The sequence below is a fragment of the Chiloscyllium plagiosum genome, unplaced genomic scaffold (genome assembly GCF_037043375.1).
Source record: "Chiloscyllium plagiosum isolate Xiang-an unplaced genomic scaffold, Cpla_swu_hap1 HiC_scaffold_5, whole genome shotgun sequence".
NCBI classification, from domain to species: domain Eukaryota; kingdom Metazoa; phylum Chordata; class Chondrichthyes; order Orectolobiformes; family Hemiscylliidae; genus Chiloscyllium; species Chiloscyllium plagiosum.
In genome coordinates this window covers 86,199,799-86,220,774 of record NW_028270143.1, presented here as the reverse complement: position 1 = coordinate 86,220,774, position 20,976 = coordinate 86,199,799, and the positions used below count along the sequence as shown (strand labels likewise).

At 40.6% G+C, this 20,976-nt stretch overlaps 2 protein-coding genes across 23 annotated transcripts in view; one reads left to right on the top strand and one right to left on the bottom strand.

The window, feature by feature from the left end:
• The window catches only part of ptf1a (pancreas associated transcription factor 1a), a 187,563-nt gene that overhangs the window by 146,703 nt on the left and 19,884 nt on the right, over positions 1 to 20,976 (bottom strand). The window lies entirely within an intron of this gene.
• The window catches only part of LOC122550035 (uncharacterized), a 342,505-nt gene that overhangs the window by 311,495 nt on the left and 10,034 nt on the right, over positions 1 to 20,976 (top strand). The gene's annotated exons all lie outside the window — the stretch shown is intronic.

Genomic DNA, 20,976 nt, shown 5'->3' with positions numbered 1-20,976 from the left:
ATTTAAAAGACGTTTGGATAGGTACATGATTAGGAAAGGTTTAGAGGGATGTGGGCCAAATGCAGGCAAATGGGACTAGTTTAGTTTGGGAAACCTGGGTGGCATGAATAAGTTGGACCAAAGGATCTGTTCCATGCTGTATGACTCTATGACTGTATGATAGAATTCCAATAACATTGTGTTATTACTTAGTAAATTATCAATGATTTAAAAGTAGTTGGAGTTCATTATAGTATTGTCATGCATGTAATTTGTATTGGCACGTATCCAGCATCAAATTGTTACTATAATAGGAGCCTCTGTGAATGTCTACAATGTGACTCTTCACCAATACTTTTGTCCTTCATTAAACAAAGTATAATTTCACATCAAGTCACTTGGAATCTATACAATGAGAATGATGTCCCTTCAGTTTATTTATTAATGCCAATTTCATTGAGTCCTGCTACCAGAGTTGGTAACCATATAACAAGATAGGTATCTAATTTACTCATTTGGGTAAGCCACACAAACCTGTGCTCCATTTCCATCTGTACTCACAGAAACACTGCACCGGCTCAGGCACTACCATCACAGTGATACTCTGACTTTTATTTAAAATTGTTAGTACAGAGGTATATCAAGAAAGGTGAAAATGAAACAGTACTGTTTAATTCTCATTCCACTGGCTCACTCAGTTATATACAGCATCGTTAAGTGATAATGTTTTTGTTTACAACGCTTAACTATCAGTTTCTGAAATTTATTTGAGTATGTTGAGGTTCATATATATCAGGCTAAAGATTAGAAAAATCTGAATAAGGAATTTTGTGGTAACATGTTTATGCTGATTTGATATTTTAATAATCGTAATCCACTAGATTGCCTGATATGCTATAAGACTGTATTCAATAACATCAATCGCTACGGGTGTGAAATAAAAAAAACTTAAGCACACATGTTTTAGTCATTAAACCTTCCTCAAAGAGTATCGACCAAAAAAACTAAACTTGGCTCATTTTCTTTGGTATAAAGGAGGCCTAAGTGCAGAAATCTGCTTCTTTACCAGCTGGCATTTAATGCAACCGCAGAATTAGAATTTGTCCAGCTTTAGATTAAAAATTTGTTACCTTCTTTGTTATAATAGAGCATATGTAGAGGTGTTTTTAATATTTCATGATATATTGCAAGAGGGATATGAGCCAAATGCAGACAAATTGGACATTATTCCATGTATAGGGAACGTTTTGTTTTCCAAAAACATAAATAATTGTCTATTTGCATCATCTTTTCAAAAAAGGTTAGTCATATATGCCAAGATGTTTCATATTAAGTCCTTTTTTTACATTTTGGAGGACTTGATTTGACTAAATCCTTACACAAATCGCACAAGAGTACACGTTCCATTTCTTAATCTTTGTTACTGTGTAATTTATACACAATGTAACTTGGCGTGAAGCAGCAATCACCTGTTTTCAGATTAGTTGTAGACTTCCTCACAAATTAGCAGCTTTTTGCTACTTAACGTTTTAATTTTACAATTATGTTGCATTGGAAAATGCTAAAAGCCTCCACCTTGTTTTTTCATGAAGAAAATGCTTCTCTCAACATGCGAAATGGTAGAGATTCTGTAGTATATGCATTCAACAACGGTGGGCAATAAATGCCAGACTTGTCAACAGTTGTTGTCAAATCTGAATAACACATGTTTAATGCAAGTTTTTTTTTATTTGACAGGAATTATTGATAAATATAAATTCCACTGCATGGCTAAATATAATAACATTGTCTAAAAAAGTTTTAACTTCAAAATAATTGAATTATTAGCATTGAATTAGGTGTGACCTTATGAAATTCTAGCTAAGGTGCAGTTGAGCTCATTTGTTAACTATTTGTGAAACCTGTTGGAAAAATAGGAATAGTTAAATTCCTTGGTACTATGGAAATTTGTGAGGGTAACAATCAAGATACATTGCAATCAAGATATAATTCCAAAATCAGTATAAATGCATTTATTGTGAGTAGAATCATCTATTCATGTAAGAGCGGTAGAGCTGCATTTTTAGGTCCAGATGACAGCAAGCATGGAAATGAGTGAGTGAATTTTGGCTTCATCCCGTCCCCAGACCATTTTCTTCTTCCTGATTGGTTGGCTTCAGTTGCAGCTACAGGTCACCCTCTGGAAGAAGTTGAAGACAAGAGGGGACCTTTATTTTTGGTGTCCCCTTTCTGTCTTGACTTGAATGACCAATTTCTGCTTCTTCAGTATTAGAGAATTGTCTTGTAGCTGTCCAGCTTTGAGAGTCTGCTCATGATCCTTAATTGAACATCTAGCCAATAATTCACTGTTGAATAACTATTGCCCATATATTGCAGGTCTTTAACCTCAATTTTCACCTGTCCCAAAGCCTGCATGGAAATCCTACCCTTGGATACTAAAGATCTACATGAGGCAAAGTAATCATGGCATGAACATCCTCATTCAGGACCTCAGTTATTGGTTCTGACAAAGTGCACGGGTCATTGAGAAGTTCTTTATTTAACCTAGCAGACACTTGTACTATTTTGAATGAATCTAGGCAATCAGCCACATTAATAGATTCATAGGATCATACAGCACAGAAGAGGTCCTTTGGTCTATTGAGTCTGCACCGGCACAACTATCATAACAAATGCACTAACCCTAATTTCCTGCACTTGTCCCATATCCTTGAATGTTATGATAAAGGCTGTAAGGTTTCCAACCTCCACTTCCAGCCTCCACTATCTTCCCACGGAGTGCATTGCAGATTCCTATCACCTGCTGAGTGAAAAAGTTTTTGCCCAAATCCCTTTTGATTCTCCTGCCCCTTACCCTAGAATTATGCCCTTTCTTGATTGGCCCTCAACCAAGGAGAACAGCTGCTCTCTATTCACCCTGTCCACATCCTTCATAATCTTATACACCTCAATCATGTCCTCCATCAGTCTTCTCTGCTCTAAAGAAAACAATCATAGCCTATCTAGTCTCTCTTTACAGCTGAATTTCATTCCAAGCAACATCTTGGTGAACCTCCTCTGTATCCCGCCCAGTGCTGTCACATCCTTCCTGTAATCAGGTGACTAGAACTGCACGCTGTACTCCACTTCTGGCCTCAACAACACTCTGTACAAATCCAACATTAGCTCCTTGCTCTTATACTCTGTACCACGACTAATAAAAGCAAGTGTCCCATGTGCCTTCTTAACTCTCCTACTTACATGCTCTGCTGACTTCAAGGATCTGTGAATAATTACCCCAAGACCTATCTGTTCCTCTAATCTACCCAGTGTCTTCTTAACTCTCCTACTTACATGCTCTGCTGACTTCAGGGATCTGTAATAATTGCCCTCAGACCTTTCTGTTCCTCTAAACTACCCAGTGTCTTGCCATTTATTAAATGCTTTCTTATCTTGTTTCTTCTTCCAATGTGCATCACCTCACACTCATCAGGGTTAAATACCGTCTGCAACTAGTTTGTCCATTTGACCAACCTATCTTTCTCTTCCTGTAACTCACAACCACTTCTTCACTATTAACCACTACACAAATCTTGGTGTCATGGATGTAGGTTTGCTCGCTGAACTGAAAGGTTAATTTCCAGACGTTTCGTTACATTGCGAGGTAACATGTTCAGTGGACCTCATACGAAGCAATGCTGAGAATTCCTGCTTTCTATTTATATATTTGGGTTTCTTTGAGTTGGTCTTGTCATTTCCTGTAGTGATGTTATTTCCTGTGGTGAAGTCACTTCCTGTTCCTTTTCTCAGGGGGGTGGTAGATGGGGTCTAACTCAATGTGTTTGTTGATAGAGTTCCGGTTGGAATGCCATGCTTCTAGGAATTCTCGTGCATGTCTTTGTTTGGTTTGTCCTAGGATGGATGTATCATCCCAGTCGAAGTGGTGTCCTTCCTCATCCATATGTGAGGATATTGTAAAAATATCGTGCAAGGACTGTAACAGACAGTACATTGGACAAACAGGCAGAAAACTAGCCACCAGGATACATGAACACTGACTAGCCGCAAAAGACATGACCGTCTCTCACTAGTATCCTCACGTACAGATGAGGAAGGACACCACTTCGACTGGGACAATACATCCATCCTAGGACAAGCCAAAGAAAGACACGCACGAGAATTCCTTGAAGCATGGCATTCCAATCGGAACTCTATCAACAAACACATCGAGCTAGATCCCATCTACCACCCCCTGAAAAAAGGAACAGGAAGTGACTTCACCACAGGAAATAACATCATCACAGGAAATGACATCACCAACCCAAAGAAACCCAAGCATATAAATAGAAAGCAGGAATTTTCAGCATTGGTCCACTGAACATGTTATCTAGTAAGGTAACAAAACATCTGGAAATGAACCTTTCAGCTCAGCAGCAAACCTACATCCAAAACCTCAACCTGAGCTACAAATCTTCTCAAAACTTGGTGTCATCTGCAAATTTGCTTAGTAGTCTAATAGAGATTGAAAACCACCACCTACTCATCAGAAAGTGGTTTTAGGTGCTGCCTGCAGTTCGTTTTGTAAGGATGACACTTTTAAGTGGTTGTGAAAGAAAAATAGATAACCTAAAGCCTCATGTGGGTTCCCCTTTCATCTGTTGTTTAATAATAAGTACCTATGCTAAATCCCTCTCAAAGTCAGAGACAGGAAGTTCTGATGGAGAGATTGGCAGATTTCCCCTTCTACTACATTGATGATTTTGTTGGGGTGAGCAAAAGCTTTGTTTCTAATACAGCATACAGGAAACCCTGGAGAAAGATTGAAATAAATGAGTCCTAAGTGAATTTGCAATCCTTTCAGTACAATTCTGTCATACCTAAAAGAGGAATACACTGAAGGATCACAGAATTCAGTTGCTTAGTTTATCCAGGGCTGAATAAATTGTGTTTACCATATATAAAGTATTGTATAAAATAAGTTGACAGTACCTCTATAAGGCTCCATCAATAGGAAATGTATTTTAAATCTCAACACTTCTCTGTAGTACATGTTACTCTTGAAAGTGATAGTTAGGCAAGGATTAATTTCAAATGCTAGACCAATCCTGATATAGACAGGTTGTATTATAATGAAGGTTGAACAGGCTAAGCTTGAGTTCATTGGAGTAAGAGGCAACTTAATTGAAACATATAAAATCTTGAAGGGCCTTGACAGGGTATGTGCTGAGAGGATGTTTCCTCTTTTGGAAGAATCTAGACCTATGGTTCACTATTTAAAAATTAACAGTCTCCCATTTAAAACAGAGATTAGTCAAAATATTTTCTCTCAGAGGGCTGTGAGCCTTTGGAACTCTGTCCCTAAAAGGTGGTTGAAGCAGAGTCCCTGAATATATATTGGTAGAGGTAGATGGATTGAAATGGCAGATCAGTCTAGAGAAGCTGTATAGTCTACTCTTGCTCTTGCTCCTGATTCAAATGTTTCAAAACATTAAAGAATAGTTACTACCATATTTTAAGAAGTAATGCTGAAGAAAATGCACATTTGTTGAAACTTTTCATCTTGCATTCATCAGGATATTTCCACCACATTCAAATTCAAGGGGAAAACCAACATTTACACTACATGAGAAGAGAGTACTGATTATTTGGAAAATGGACCTTGGGAGTATAAATGCAATACAAATAGTTGATTTCCCGCTTGAATTTGTATTGTTGCAAAATGTCCAGACAGATGACCGTAAGAAAGCAAGACAAAAATCTTCAACAAAACTTGTCTTTTTTCAGCAACACTCAAGTTCTGCACTGCCACATACTATTTTAAGAAGTTTCAAAAGCATTTGAGTTAAATTAGCACACACTTGCAGAAGGTTGCTTGGGATTTCTTATGCTTAGTATAAGTAACTAGAAGCTTTTGAATCTACATTATAATGAGTTTTAATCATTTTCCCATTTAGAGATGTCCTGTATCTTCTTCCCACCTGAAGTTCTCCAGTTTGCTGATTTTATTTCTGGTCTTATTGCCCACTTCATTTCCTTGAGATCCTGGAACCCATTCTGTTGGTTGATGCTCCACCTGCTGGTTGAATTAACTGGCCCCACAAGCTCTTATTGCAGCCATTGACAACTTCACATCCACTCAATACCTCCTGACATTTCTGTTCTTTTCTCTAACAATTGCCTTGCTGAGAACTTAGACTTATTATATCCCACTTGGTATTGATGCAACTTTTATCTCCCTCCTTTCAGTAGTGTTGTTCAGGCTTTATTGCATTTTAAGCTTTTTCACACTGCAGTGCTCCACTACCACCAATCCAAAGATATGTGCTTGTTCTCAAATCATTTGTCACAACCATTAGTGCTGTCGATCAGCATTTCTTCAAGAAAGCTTTTGTGCTTAGGATGGATGCACTAATATCGATATGTTCAGGATGGGGTGAGAGTCATTGATGTCTAGCCCCATTACAGGAGCCAAGGTTAAGTTCAGGCATTGCAATGGGTAATGTGAGAATTATAAAGGATTTTGAGAAAATATCTATAGATATTGGGAGGGCAAAGAGAGAAATTGTGGGACAAAGATATTAGAGGATATAGAAACAGATATTGAGGAATAAGAAGACAATTTTTGAAGAAATAATGAAAGAGAGCATTTGATAGAGGGAGATATATTGAAAGATGATATAGAGAAATATTTGACAGTCAGGGAGATGTGTAGAGAGGGCTAGAAAAAGAAAGCAATTCACAGAAAAGGCTAAGATTGAGAGCGACAAATTCAGGGGACAGAGAGAAAGGGATATTAGAGAAACAGGAAGGAAGACAAATAGATTGGCAGTCAGAGAGATAGGCATTTGAAACAATACCAAAACAAGAAAAAAAGACTGGTAGGCTGGAAAAACATACAGCAGGTAAACAAGTCAGGGAGTAACAGTTGAAGAACACAGACAACTGTTGACAACACACAGAAGATTACACAATTATCAAGTAAACAGAGGATACACTGTGAGCAAAACATCAGGAAATCGAATGGATTATTAAAAGGAATATATTAGCTTCCTGTACACTCCCCATACATTTTTCAGCATTAATTATACACATACCCTATTACATTTATGATTACATCTCGCACCTGTATGTGTCACTGCGTTAGGATTTCATTTTTGAAAGCATGATACTTTGGTCAATTTTTCACAGTCACAAAATCATAGACTCATGCAACAGAATCGCTACAGTATGGAAGCAAACCATTTTGGCCTATTGGATCCACACTGACCCTCTGAAGAGCATCCCACCCAGACCCACCCCATTTCTATAGCCCTGCATTTCCTATGGCTAACCCACCTAGCCTGCATATCCCTGGACACTATGGCCAATTTAGTACGGCCAATGTATCGAACCTGCACATCTTTGAACTGTGGGAAGAAACCAAAGCATGTGAAGGAAACAGACATGAGGGCAATGTGCCAACTCCACACAGACAGGCACCCAAGAGTGGAATTGAACCCAGGTCCCTGGCACAGTGAGGCAGCAATGCTAACCACTAAGCCACAGCGCTGCCCATGTCTCTGTGAAATTCCCCCTCTTTATAGAGTATTCCTTATGTTCAGCGATTGGTAATCATGGCTCAATATTACTATGAAATAGGGGAGAAAGTAAATGAGTATTTTGTATCAGTATTTACTGTAGAAAAGGATATGGAAGATATAGACTATAGGAAAACACACATGATGGAAGATATAGACTATAGGAAAATAGATGGTGACACCTTGAAAAATGTCCATATTACAGAAGAGGAAGTGCTGGATGTCTTGAAACGCATAAAGGTGGATAAAACCCCAGGACCTGATCAGGTGTACCCTAGAACTCTGTGGGAAGCTAGGGAAGTGATTGCTCGGCCTCTTGCTGAGATATTTGTATCATTGATAGCCACAGGTGAGGTGCCAGAGGACTGGAGGTTGGCTAACATGGTGTCACTGTTTAAGAAGGGTAGTAAGGACAAGCCAGAGGACTATGTTGCAATTGTACCAGCCTCCACACTTCCTCTGCCTGCTCTTTCCATACACGTACCACCCTCTATGTGAAACAGTTGCCCCTTAGGTCTCTTTTATTTCTTTCCCCCCTCACCTTAAACCTATGCCCTCTAGTTCTGGACTCTCCCACCAGAAGGAAAAGACTTTGTCTATTTATCCTATCCATGCCCCTCATAATTTTGTAAACCTCTATAAGGTCACCTCTCAGCCTCCGACGCTCCAGGGAAAACAGCCCCAGCCTGTTCAGTTTTTCCCTATAGCATAAATCCTCCAAACCTGGCAACATCCTTGTAAATCCTTGGTCAGCAAATTGTTGAAGGGAATCCTGAGGGACAGGATGTACATGTATTTGGAAAGGCAAGGACTGATTAGGGGTAATCAACATGGCTTTGTGCGTGGGAAATCATGTCTCACAAACTTGATTGAGGTTTTTGAAGAGGCAACAAAGAGGATTGATGAGGGCAGAGTGGTAGATGTGATCTATATGGATTCAGTAAGGCGTTCGACAAGGTTCCTCATGGGAGATTGGTTAGCAAGGTTAGATCCTATGGAATGCAGGGAGAACTAGCCATTTGGATACAGAACTGGCTAAAAGGTAGAAGACAGAGGGTGGTGGTGGAGGGTTGTTTTTCAGACTGGAGGTCTGTGACCAGTGGAGTGCCATAAGGATCGATACTGGGTCCTCTACTTTTTGTCATTTACATAAATGATTTGGATGCGAGCATAAGAGGTACAGTTAGTAAGTTTGCAGATGACACCAAAATTGGAGGTATAGTAGACAGCGAAGAAGGTTACCTCAGATTACAACAGGATCTTGATCAGATGGGCCAATGGGCTGAGAAGTGGCAGATGTTGTTTAATTCAGATAAATGTGAGGTGCTGAATTTTGGGAAAGCAAATCTTAGCAGGACTTATACACTTAATGGTGAGGTCCTAGGGAGTGTTGCTGATCAAAGAGACCTTGGAGTGCAGGTTCACAGCTCCTTGAAAGTGGAGTTGCAGGTAGATAGGATAGTGAAGGCAGCGTTTGGTATGCTTTCCTTTATTGGTCAGAGTATTGAGTACAGGAGTTGGGAGGTCATGTTGCGGCTGTACAGGACATGGTTAGGCCACTGTTGGAATATTGTGTGCAATTCTGGTCTCCTTCCTATCAGAAAGATGTTGTGAAACTTGAAAGGGTTCAGAAAAGATTTACAAGGATGTTGCCAGGGTTGGAGGATTTGAGCTATAGGGAGAGGCTGAACAGGCTGGGGCTGTTTTCCCTGGAGCGTTGGAGGCTGAGAGGTGACCTTATAGAGGTTTACAAAATTATGAGGGGCATGGGTAGGATAAATAGACAAAGTCTTTTCCTTATGGTGGGAGAGTCCAGAACTAGAGGGCATAGGTTTAGGGTGAGAGGGGAAAGATATAAAAGAGACCTAAGGGGCAACCTTTACACACAGAGGGTGGTACGTGTATGGAATGAGCTGCCAGAGGATGTGGTGGAGGCTGATACAATTGCAACATTTAAAAGGTATTTGGATGGGTATATGAATAGGAAGGGTTTGGAGGGATATGAGCCGGGTGCTGGCAGATGGGACTAGATTTGGTTGGGATATCTGGTCGGCATGGATAGGTTGGACCAAAGGGTCTGTTTCCGTGCTGTACATCTCTATGACTATGATTCTATGATATTACAAAGGGCTAAGTAAATGAGGCAGGATTCAAGAACTACCTTATTCAGTAAGGAAATTGAAACAGCATTCCAGAGGACCAACCCCAACCAGCTGTTTCAGTTTCCATACTGAATAAGGTAGTTCTTGAGGCCTGCCAAATGTGTAATTAGATGTGGCTCTAGGATCGGGGTCATCAGTCGCGCATGTACTCAAAGACTCCATGACCAGTGACATGGAATTTCGTAGTAGACAATCATATTTGTTAGTGACTGATTGCCAACAATAATATATAGGCGAAAGTGAGGACTGCAGATGCTGGATATCAGTGTCAAGATTAGAATGGTGCTGGAAAAGTACAGCAGGCCTGCTCCTCGGATGCTGCCTGACCTGTGCTTTTCCAGCACCACTCTAATGTTAACAATAATGTATAGTTTAGCATGTGAGCATAGAGTCTGGCACTTTGATTCTTTAATATTTGATACCATTAAAAATCCAGCTTACATTATTAAAACTAAGTGAAGCACTTGCAAAGAAACAAAAAGAACAAGTTGTTAAGAAAGAGAATGATGATATGATAATAGCTATGGGGATTCCTTTTATTCAGTTGTGGAATGTGGCCACAGCTGGCTGAGCCAGCATTTATTGTCTATCCCTAGTTGCCTTTGAGAAGGTTGTAAGCTGCCTTCTTAAACTGCTGCAGTTCATGTGCTGTAAGTAGTCCCACAATACCCCGAGGGACAGAGTTCTAAGATTTTGACCAAACAGCACTGAAGGAATGAGGTTACATTTCCAGGGTATTACGTTTCCTGGTGGGGAACTTGCAGGTGATAGTGTTCCCAGGTTTCTGCTTCCTTTGTCCTTCTAGATGATAGAGGTCAAGGATTTCTAAGGAGTCTGGGTCAATATTTGCAGTGCATCTTGTAGATGGTACACACTGCCATTGCTGAATGCTGGTGGTGGAGTGCGTGGATGTTTGAGAAAGTGTTGCCAGTCAAGCAGGTTGCTTTGTCCTGAGTGGTGTCAAGCTTCTTGTCTATTGTTGGAGTAGCATATTGCAGCTTATCCATCATACTCCTGACATGTGCCTTGTAGTCAGGAGTTTAATTACTCTGTCCAGGATTCCTAATCTCTGACCTGCCTTTGTAGCCACAGTATGTTTAAATGGCTAGTCCAGTTCAGTTTCTGATCAGAGGTAATCCCAACATGTTAATAATGGAGGATTTAGTGTGGTAATGCCATTAAATATTGCCAAGGATATTGTCCAATTTGGATATTGTCCAGGTCTAGCTGTATTTTTGGACATGATCAGTTTCAGTATCTGAGGAGTCATGAATAGTGATGAACATTACACAATCATCAGCTAACATTCCCACTTCTGACCTTATAATGGAGAGAAGGTTTTTAAAAAGCATCTTAAGAAGTATTTTTAGGTCGGGACACCACCCTGAGGAACTCCTGTAGAGCTGAGATGGCCAACCACCAACAACCACAACCATTTTCCTCTGTGCCTGAAATGACTCCAATCACAGGGAGTTTTTCCCCAATTCCCATAGACTCCAATTTTGCTAGGAGTCCTTCATGCCTCACTTGGTCAAATGCAACCTTGATGCTAAGGTCATTCACCTGCAGATCACCTCTGGAATTCAGTTCTTCTGTCCATGTTTGGGCAAGACTAAAATGAGGTCAGGAGCTGAGTGGCACTGGCAGAATGTAATCTGGAAGTCAGCAAGTTACTTCTGAGTAGGTGCTGTTTGATAGCACTATTGATGACATCTCCCATCATTTTACTGATGATCAGTAGACTTGCTTAATAATTGGCCATGTTGAATATGTCCTGCTTTTTGTATACAGAACATATCTGTAGGATAGATGCTAGTGTTGTAGCTGTACTGGAATTGCTTGGCTAGTGGTGTGTCAAGTTCTGGAGCTGTTGTCCGAATGTTCTAGGCACCCAAAGCCTTTGTAGTATACAGTGCTTCCAACAACATTCTTGGTATCATATGGAGTGAATCAAATAAGCTGAATTGGTGATGCTGGGGACCTCTGAAGGAGGCCAAGATTGTTGTGAATGCTTCAGCCTTATCTTTTTCATTCATGCTGGGCTTCCCCATCGTTAAGGATGAAGATAGTTATGGAGCCTACACCTCCATTCAATTGTCCACCACCATTCACAATGGGATGTGACAGGACTGCAGAGCTTAGACCTGTTTTATTGGTTGTGCGATTACTTAGCTGTGTCTGTCACTTGTTGCTTTTGCTTTTTGGAGAACGTGAGGACTGCAGATGCTGGAGATCAGTCAAAAAATGTGACACTGGAAAAGTACAGCCAGTCAGGCAATATAGCAGGAGAGTCAACATTTCGAGCATAAGCTCTTCATCAGGAATGGGGTGGGCTGGGGAAAGGTAGGTAGGAATGTGATAGGTGGATGAAGGTAGGGGGCCATGGTGATAGGTTGGAGCAGAGGATGGAGTGAATAGGTGGGAAGGAAGTTGGACAGGTAGGACAGTTCAAGAGGGCGGTGCTGAATTGGAGGGTTGGATCTGGGAGAAGGTGGGGGGAAGGCAGATGAGGAAACTGGTTAAATCAACATCAATTCTATATGGTTGGAGGGTCCCAAGGCAGAAGTTGAGGTGGTTTTCCTCCAGTCATGGGGTGGCCACAATTTGGTGGTGGAGGAGACCCAGGACTTGCATGTCCTTGGTGGAGTTGGAGGGGTTGTTGAAGTGATCAGCCACAGGGTGGTTGGGTTGTTTAGTGTGTGTGTCCCAGAGATGTTCTCTGAAACGTTCCACAGGTTGGTGTCCTGTCTCCCCAATGTAGAGGAGACCACATCGAGAGCAACAGACACAGTAGATGAGGTGGTTGGAGGTGCAGGAAAATCTCTGCTGGATGTGGAAGGATCCTTTGGGACCTTGGGTGGAGGTGAGGAGGGAGATGTGGGCACAGGTTTTACACCTCTTGCGGTGGCAAGGGAAGGTGCTGGGAGTGGAGGGTGGGTTGGTGGTGGGGGGAGGGAGCGTGGACCTAATGAGGGAGTCGCGGAGTGAATGGTCTCTGCGGAATGCTGAAAGGGATGGGTAGGGAAATGTATCTCTGGTGGTGGGATCTGACTGCAGATGGTGGAAATGGCAGAGGATGAAGCGTTGTATCTGGAGATTGGAGGGTAGAAAGTGAGGATCAGGGGTGTTCTGTCCTTGTTGCAGTTAGCGGGGTGGAGTTCAGGAACGGAGGTGTAGAACATGGAGGAGGAACGCTGGAGGTCGTTGTTGACCACGTGGGAAGGAAATTGCAGTCCTTGAGGTAAGAAAAGCACAGCTGGTCAGGCAGCATCCGAGGTGAGTCAACGTTTCGGGCAGAGGATCTTCATCAGGTTTGTGGGATGAGGGGCTCATGGGGGCTGAGAGATAAATGGGAGGGAATGGGGCTGGGGGAAGGTAGCTAGGAATGCAATAGGTGGATTAAGGTGGGGGTGATGTTATAGGTCAGAGAGTGGAGTGGATAGGTGAGAAGAAAGATGGACAGGTATGATAGTTGGAGAGGACAGTGCCAAATTGGAGGGTTGGATCTTGGGTAAAGTGGAGGGAGGGGAGATGAGTAAACTGGTGAAGTTGACATTGATCCTGTGTGGTTGGAGGATCCCAAGGCAGAAGATGAGGGAGGGGATTGGGGCTGGGCAGAAGGTAGCTGAAGGTAGGAGGTGATGGTGATAGGTTGGAGTGGAGGGTGGCTCAGATAGGTGGGAAGGAAGATGGACAGGTAGGACAGTTCAAGAGGGCGGTGCCAAGTGGAGGGTTGGATCAAGGGGGCAGTGGTGAGTTGGAGGATTGGAACTAGGCAACACCCTCTTGAACTGTCCTACCTGTTCATCTTTCTTCCCACCTATCTGTTCCACCCTCCACTCCGACGTATCACCATCTCACCCTTTTGTGTCTGAAGAAAGTGTGAGGATTCAAAGGAGAAATTATTGAGGGTGAGGGCCAGTTCAGCCAATTGAATGAGGGTGTCGTGGAAGGGTATTGGCTGGGTCAGCGGGAGAAGAAGTCGTGGAGGGCTTGGAGGCCTTCATCATGGTGGATGAACATGTACAGGGACTGAATGTCCATGGTGAGGATGAGGCATTGGGCTTGGGGTAGCTATGGGTATTCGCATGGGCCCCAGCTATGCCTGCCTCTTTGTCAGGTACGTGGAACAGTCCATCTTCCACAGTTACATTGGCACCATTCCCCACCTTTTCATCCACTACATCGATGACTGTATCGTCACCACCTCATGCTCTCACAAGGAGGTTGAACAGTTCATCAACTTCACAAACACCTTCCACCCTGACCTCAAGTTCTCCTGGGCCATCTTGGACACCTCCCTTCCCTTCCTGAACCTCTCTATCTCCATCTCCGGCGACTGACTCAACACGGGCATCTACTTCAAATCCACTAACTCCCACAGCTACCTGGACTACACCTCCTCCCACCACCCCTTCCTGTAAAAATACTATCCCCTACTGCTAATTCTTCTGCCTCTGCCGCATCTGCTCTCACGAGGACCAATTCTACACCACTTCACTCCACCTAGATGGCCTCCTACTTCAAAGACTGCAATTTCCCCTTCCTCACGGTCAATAACGCCCTCCAGCGCATCTCTTCCACTTCTCCACCCTTGAACCCCATCCCTCCAACAACAACAAGGACAGAACCCCTTCACCTTCCACCTCACCAACCTTCAGATACAATACATCATCCTCTGCCATTTCCACCACCTACAATCAGACCCCACCACCAGAGATTTACTTCCCTCCCCACTCCTTTCAGTATTCCACAGAGACCATTCCCTCCGTAACTCCCTCCTTAGGTCCATGCCCCCACCAACCCACTCTCCACTTGAAGAACCTTCCCTTGCCACTGCAAGAGGTGTAAATCCTGTGCCCCCACCTCCCTGTCACCTCCATCCAAGGCCCCAAAGAATCCTTTCTCATCCAGCAGAGATTTTCCTGCACCTCCAAACTGCTCATCTTTTGTGTCCATTGCTCTCGATGTAGTCTCCTCTACACTGGGGAGACAGGATGCCAACTTGTGGAATGTTTCGAAGAATATCTCTGGGACACATGCACTAAACAACCTCACTGCCCTGTTGCCAATCACTTCAACTCCCACTCCCACTCCACCAAGGATATGCAAGTCCTGGGCCTCCTCCACCACCAAATCATAGCCACCCAACAACTGGAGGAAGAACACCTCATCTTCCGCCTTGCGATCTTCCAACCACATGGAATCAATGTCGATTTCACCAGTTTACTCACCACCCCTCCCCCCATCTTATCCCAGATCCAACCTGCCAACTTGGCACCAACCTCTTGAACTGTCCTACCTGTCCATCTTCCTTCTCACCTATCCGCTCCACCATCCACTCCAATGTATCACCATCACCCTCAACCTTAATCAATCTATCGCATTCCTAACTACCTTCCCACAGTTCCATCCCCATCTCATTTATCTCTCAACCCCCTTGCCCCCACCTCCACATTCCTGATGAAGAGTTTATGTTTGAAACATCGACTCTCCTCCTCCTCGGATGCAGCCTGACTGGCTGTACTTTTCCTCTGGTTTTGCTCTTTATAATACAATAAATTGTCATGTTTTGTGGTTCATCAATATGACAATGATTTTTAGGTATGCCTAATGCAGCTCCTGGCATGTCCTCCTGCACTCTTCATTGAACTAGGGTTTATCCTGTAACTTGATGGTAATAGTAGGGTGGGGAAATGTCAGCTATGAGGTATTAAGTTGTGTTGGAGCTGCTGATGAAGGCTCACAGTCTCTCATGGATGTCCAGTCTTGAGTTACTAAATCTAGTTGATGTCTTTCCCATTTAGTAAAGTGATGGTGCCACAGAAAATGATATAAGGTGTTCTCATTATGATGGTGGGACATCACCTCCATGAGGACAGTGCAATGTTCACTCTTTTTGATATTGCCAGGGATAGATGCATCTGCAGCAAGCAGATTGAAAGGACAAGATCAAATATGTTTTTCCACTTTTTGGTTCCTTCACCACCTGTCACAAATCTAGTTGAACAGTTCCATCCTGTAGGGCTCAACCAGCTATTGCTGAGCCACCCTAGATGGTGCATATTGGAATCCCCCACCCAGAGTACATTCTGCACCTTTTCATGCTCAGTGCGTCTTCTCGGCGTTGTTCATCAGCCAAGGAAGGGCTGTATGTGGGAAAGTTAAGGGTTAGAAACCAATAGCAGATCAACAGGAGGAACGATGTTGATTGCTGGGCAGTTTCAAAGGAATGAATATGATAAAAGTAAAAGTCTTTGGAAATACAAGGTTAATTGTGGGAGGGAATAAGAGGAGAGTCACTCCTGGTCATATTTTTATTTGTATTTGTAAACAGCAACCATTGATGATTTTACACCAGACCTTTCACCCCTTCTGCCCACGTGTAAAGTATAAAGATTAGATCAAGAAACAGAAGAGAGAAGTTTTTAAAAAAAAGACTTAAGAAGACAGAAGTAGAAAGAAACAAAGAGCCAGAGCTTAAGGGGTAAGACCTAGATAATCAGCTATACAAAGGCAACAGTGATAGACAGGAAACTGTCTCACTGTTATTACATCATACCATATGATTATGACAATAACTTGCCTAATATGAGCATAATGTACATATCTCTACCTACATTCCAATTTGGCAGTTGAATCAAAGTAAAATAAGGTATCAGTGTCAGTCAAACTGGTTAAAAAAAACTATGTAAGTATCTAAAATATATTTAAAAACTTGCATTTCAAGAAAAATATGCCCTAGCAGGTTGTAAATTCAACAATCTGTTTTCCTCAGTATGGTACCTTAGATTATCTGCAAAGTCAGACAGCAAGTGCTTAATAGGGATCCTTCACTATATGTACTCTATAGAAATAAAGTGTTTCTATAGGAACTTCCTCCAGAAAAATTCTAATCACAGGCAGGAAACTGCAGCAATGGCTTGAAAAGTAATTACGTTGCTTATGGAGAAGTCTATACAAAAGAAGTGGGCGAATGTGTTGCAAAGGTTCAAACTATTTCCCAGATTGAAATTTCATGGAGTGGTTTTGGATGATCTGAGAGACATACATACAAACCAATCAACCATAAGAAATGATTGAAGGTGCAAATGTCTTTTAGTTAATTCCAGTTAATGCATGTTGAAATCAAGTCTGTGAATGTTGAAAGGCTGTATAGTTTAGAACGCAATCTTTCTCTTCAATTTCTATCCTTAGAATACGTTAAACACAGTTTTGTTCTCATATCTTACTCTTGCATATTGTTCATACAAAAAGTACTTTAATACACCATATATTTTATCTCAGGCATTTGTGCCTCTGGTTACAATTTGCATTTTATTATAATATTTAAAGAACTCTAGACTTTAGAATATATTCATTTCTTTATTTCACATTCCTTTCAATGAAGTGACAGACATACTAATTTATAAAAATTCCAACATAATTCAAACGCCAGAATTCAAAGAAAACTGCATGAGGTGACATTTTTCGGAATAAGAATACAATAAGAATTAATTAATTGATTCTGTGTGGCTTGCACATTCGATGTCTGCATTATTCCAAAGTAGATTATGTATTTTGACTAATAACAGCAACATCCTTTAGTGTATAACACTATAGTTTTCAAGTTGAATATGACATTTAAGTCGTAAATACACTTAAAGTTTGAGATGTTATTAAGAGCGTGTGTGAATAAAAACACTGGGAGTGCTTGTAAAACAGTTTCAGGCCTATTGTAAGGGAGGAATAATGGATTTCTCAGAAGCCGTTTTGATTTTATGCATGTGCAGTGCCATTGTGAAGTTGTAGCATTGTGCAGCTTTCAGTGACATCATTTATCATTTCAACACCTCACCCCACCCCTCCCCCCCAAAAAATCACAAACAAAACACTTCTATCGGGACTTGCTTATGTTTCTTGCAAACACTGAGACAGATTCAATGATAAACCACAATGGAGTTTTGTCACTTACTGTGACATGCAGAAGATTGGCAGATTTACGCAAATATTGGTAGGGGTCTTACTTTTCCAGAATAATGTAGTGCCACTGGTATGTTTGTTAGAGTCTTATATTTAAACCGTACAATTCTGAAAGCAGAGTCACCAATGACAAAACTTTATTCAATGGTTAGAAATAATATCACTAGAACATGATAGTGAAATTACTAACTTTGTAAGAAAATCCAAATTCTTTGAAGTTATATTGTCCAATTACATTTCATTCTGGCTGCTCCAGAGCTGAAAGATTTAACGATTAGTTGTGTTTTTCAAATTGAATTCATTCTTGACTTCTGAAATTCTGCTTAGCTTTTTACTATTTTTCAAACTAAATTATTCTGTGCAATATGGTGGACAATGAGGACAAAATCTTGATTCACTCCAGCTTATCAGTCACAATTAATCAAACTTAACAATAGAAATAATGATGTGTTCAAAGAATCTGAAACCTCCAGGTCATTTCTAGGGCAGCTTCTCTCTTTTTAGCTTATAGCTTTGAGAAAAATACCATTTTCTAAAATGTGACTACGGAAAGCATTGTGATTCTAGCCATGGTAAATCATGGATAAGCTGCAACATGAAATCTTGAAATCGGTTTATATATAAATTCTAGCTGTAGTTTATGTTTCAACGCTTTCATGAGAAGCTTATTGTAACATTTCCAATTCCAATGCTAGCAAAATGGCTAACCTGCAGCTTGAGCTGGTTACACGCTTTAGTTAAGTGCTCCCACCCACTGCCTTTGGTTCTGTGCAAGGTCTGTGACCTGTTTAGAATTTTCAAGTGAAATGTCATGTTGCCCCTCCCAAATGGGAGTTTCTGTTCTCATTTGGTCAACAAAAAAACGATTGGGGATGGTAAAATTTGTGTTTCTGTATTGTAATGTGGAAAAGTTTACAAAAATGCAGCAAAGCTAATACTCATTGCATTACTAGTGAGATCCCTATAAAATTTAGCCTTTTAAAACTGAAATCCAAATACTTTAATACATGCTAATTACACAAAAATGGAAATGTAAGAGTTTTTAAAAAGTTTCTTCATTGTAAAATTATATTTTGTTATCTTTATATGATGTGACATGATTATTCTTTATTTTTGGAAATGATCATACAGTTTATGTATCAGTTGTCTTGTGTTTTTTTAAATGTAATCTTAAACTTTAGGAAGATAATTAATCATTTTACAACTATAATTAGTTGAAAAAGAAGCTAGTCTAAAATTATACTACATCACTTAAGATTATATTGAATAACCAAGATAGTACACCAGCAAGAATAGATTAGAGGGCATACAAATGGGAACAATTGTCTTAATTGTTCATTTCCTAAACAAGAAAGGTCGTCAAAATGATCAATTGAAGTAAACGTCTTATCCTTTGAACTACCTCTGTGGCTTCGTTTATTTTCAGTTTATCCATCGTTAGCTTTCTGCATTAGAAATACACTAAAGGAAGCTAACCATTTTGGAAATAACATTAATACTGAAAGCAACAGAGGTGTTTGAGGTTCATATTAAAGAGATACCTGGAGAATATACTGATTTGCAAAAACAGTATACCCAGACTCTTCCAAGACAGAACAAAATTTCAAGATCATTTATGGATTATGAATACTTATCTGATGACTGAGCAAATTAAGTTTTGCTCACTATTTAAAAAGGTGCTGAATAATTTTGTTCAAAACAAGAAAAGAACAGCTTATAGTTCAGATGGCCATTTATATTGAAAACTTTATTCTAAAGCATTTTGCTCCTATCAAGCCAGAGCTCCATTGCTGAGGAAACCACATTTTATTTTCATAGGATCTATTTAGACTTTGACCAAATTAAATATTCCTTTGTATCTGAAGGAAGATACTAATATACACAAAATAGCCATTTTGATTGATAATGATGCAGGGCATTGCATTGATGCATTAATGGCAAAAATGTAGTTGTATTAGATGAGTGGTTGTCTACCAACTTTGACATACATCAGTTGGGTCACTATAACAGCAAGAGGTGCCTACTGCTACAGCCAACTTCTTAATAAAAAGTATATTATAAAAATCTTTTGTTGCATTGTTAAATTTGTGACCCTTTATTTCTACCCTCTTCAAAATTCTACTATCCAGAAAGTATTAGAAATGATAAATTTTTAAATTTAAGAACATCATTTTAGCTCTAAAATTGTTGCCATGACTAGATCTTGAAACAAAAATGAATATACTATTCCACAATACTATATGAGAGATTTTAAAAGTTAGAATTTCATCATTCTATGCTTTCAAACAGCACTCACAAACTAATGACTTGTTAGTTTGGATTCCATCAGGGTCAACAGCTATTGACTTCATTACAACCTTGATCCAAACGTGGACAAAGAGGTGAGAGTGACTGTCCTTGACATAAAGGCAGCATTTAACTGAGTATGGAATCAAGCAGCTCTCGCAAAAATGCAGTCATTGAAAATCATAGGTAAAATTCTCCACTGGAGTCATGCCTAGCACAAAGGAACTATAAACCTGTACTCCAAGGTCTTTTTGTTCAGCAGTATTTCCCAGGACCTTATCATTAAGTGTATAAGTCCTGCCCTGATTTGCCTTTCCAAATGCAGCACCTCCCGTTTATCGACTTAAACTCCATCTACCACTCCTCGGCCATTAAACCATCTGATCAAGATCCCACTGATCTCTGAGGTAACCATCTTTGCTGTCCACTACACCACCAATGTTGGTGTCATGTGCAAATTTCTAATCATACTGTGGTCAGTGACCTCAACTCCAGGAAATCACTGCAACAGTATCTCAGAGTTGTGTTCTGGGTTCAACCACATTCAGTTACTTCATCTTATGTTTCATTTTCACCTTTCCTTTATCATCAAATCAGAAGTGGGGATGTTACTGATGATTTCACATTGTTCAGCACCATTCATAACTGACCAAATACTGATATAGTTCTTGTCCATATGAAAAGATCTCAACAATGTCCAGCTTTGGGCTGACAAGTGGTAAGTAGCATTCATACCTTGAAAGCACCAGGCAATCACCATCTCCAATAAGAGATAATCTAATCACCTTCCCTTAATGTTTAACAGCATTGCTATCATTGATACCACCACTATTGTCATTTGTGTTGTCAATGACCAGAAACTATTCAGGACCAGTCATATGAATGAAAATCACCATAATATGCTTTTCCATTCAAGAGGAGTGACTGGTGGTGAATTTAGCCTGCATAAGAAGGCAGGACCTTCATGGTGATCTCAGCTAGGTCAGGAATTAAATCCATGCTGTTGGTGAGACTCGACATCACAAATCATC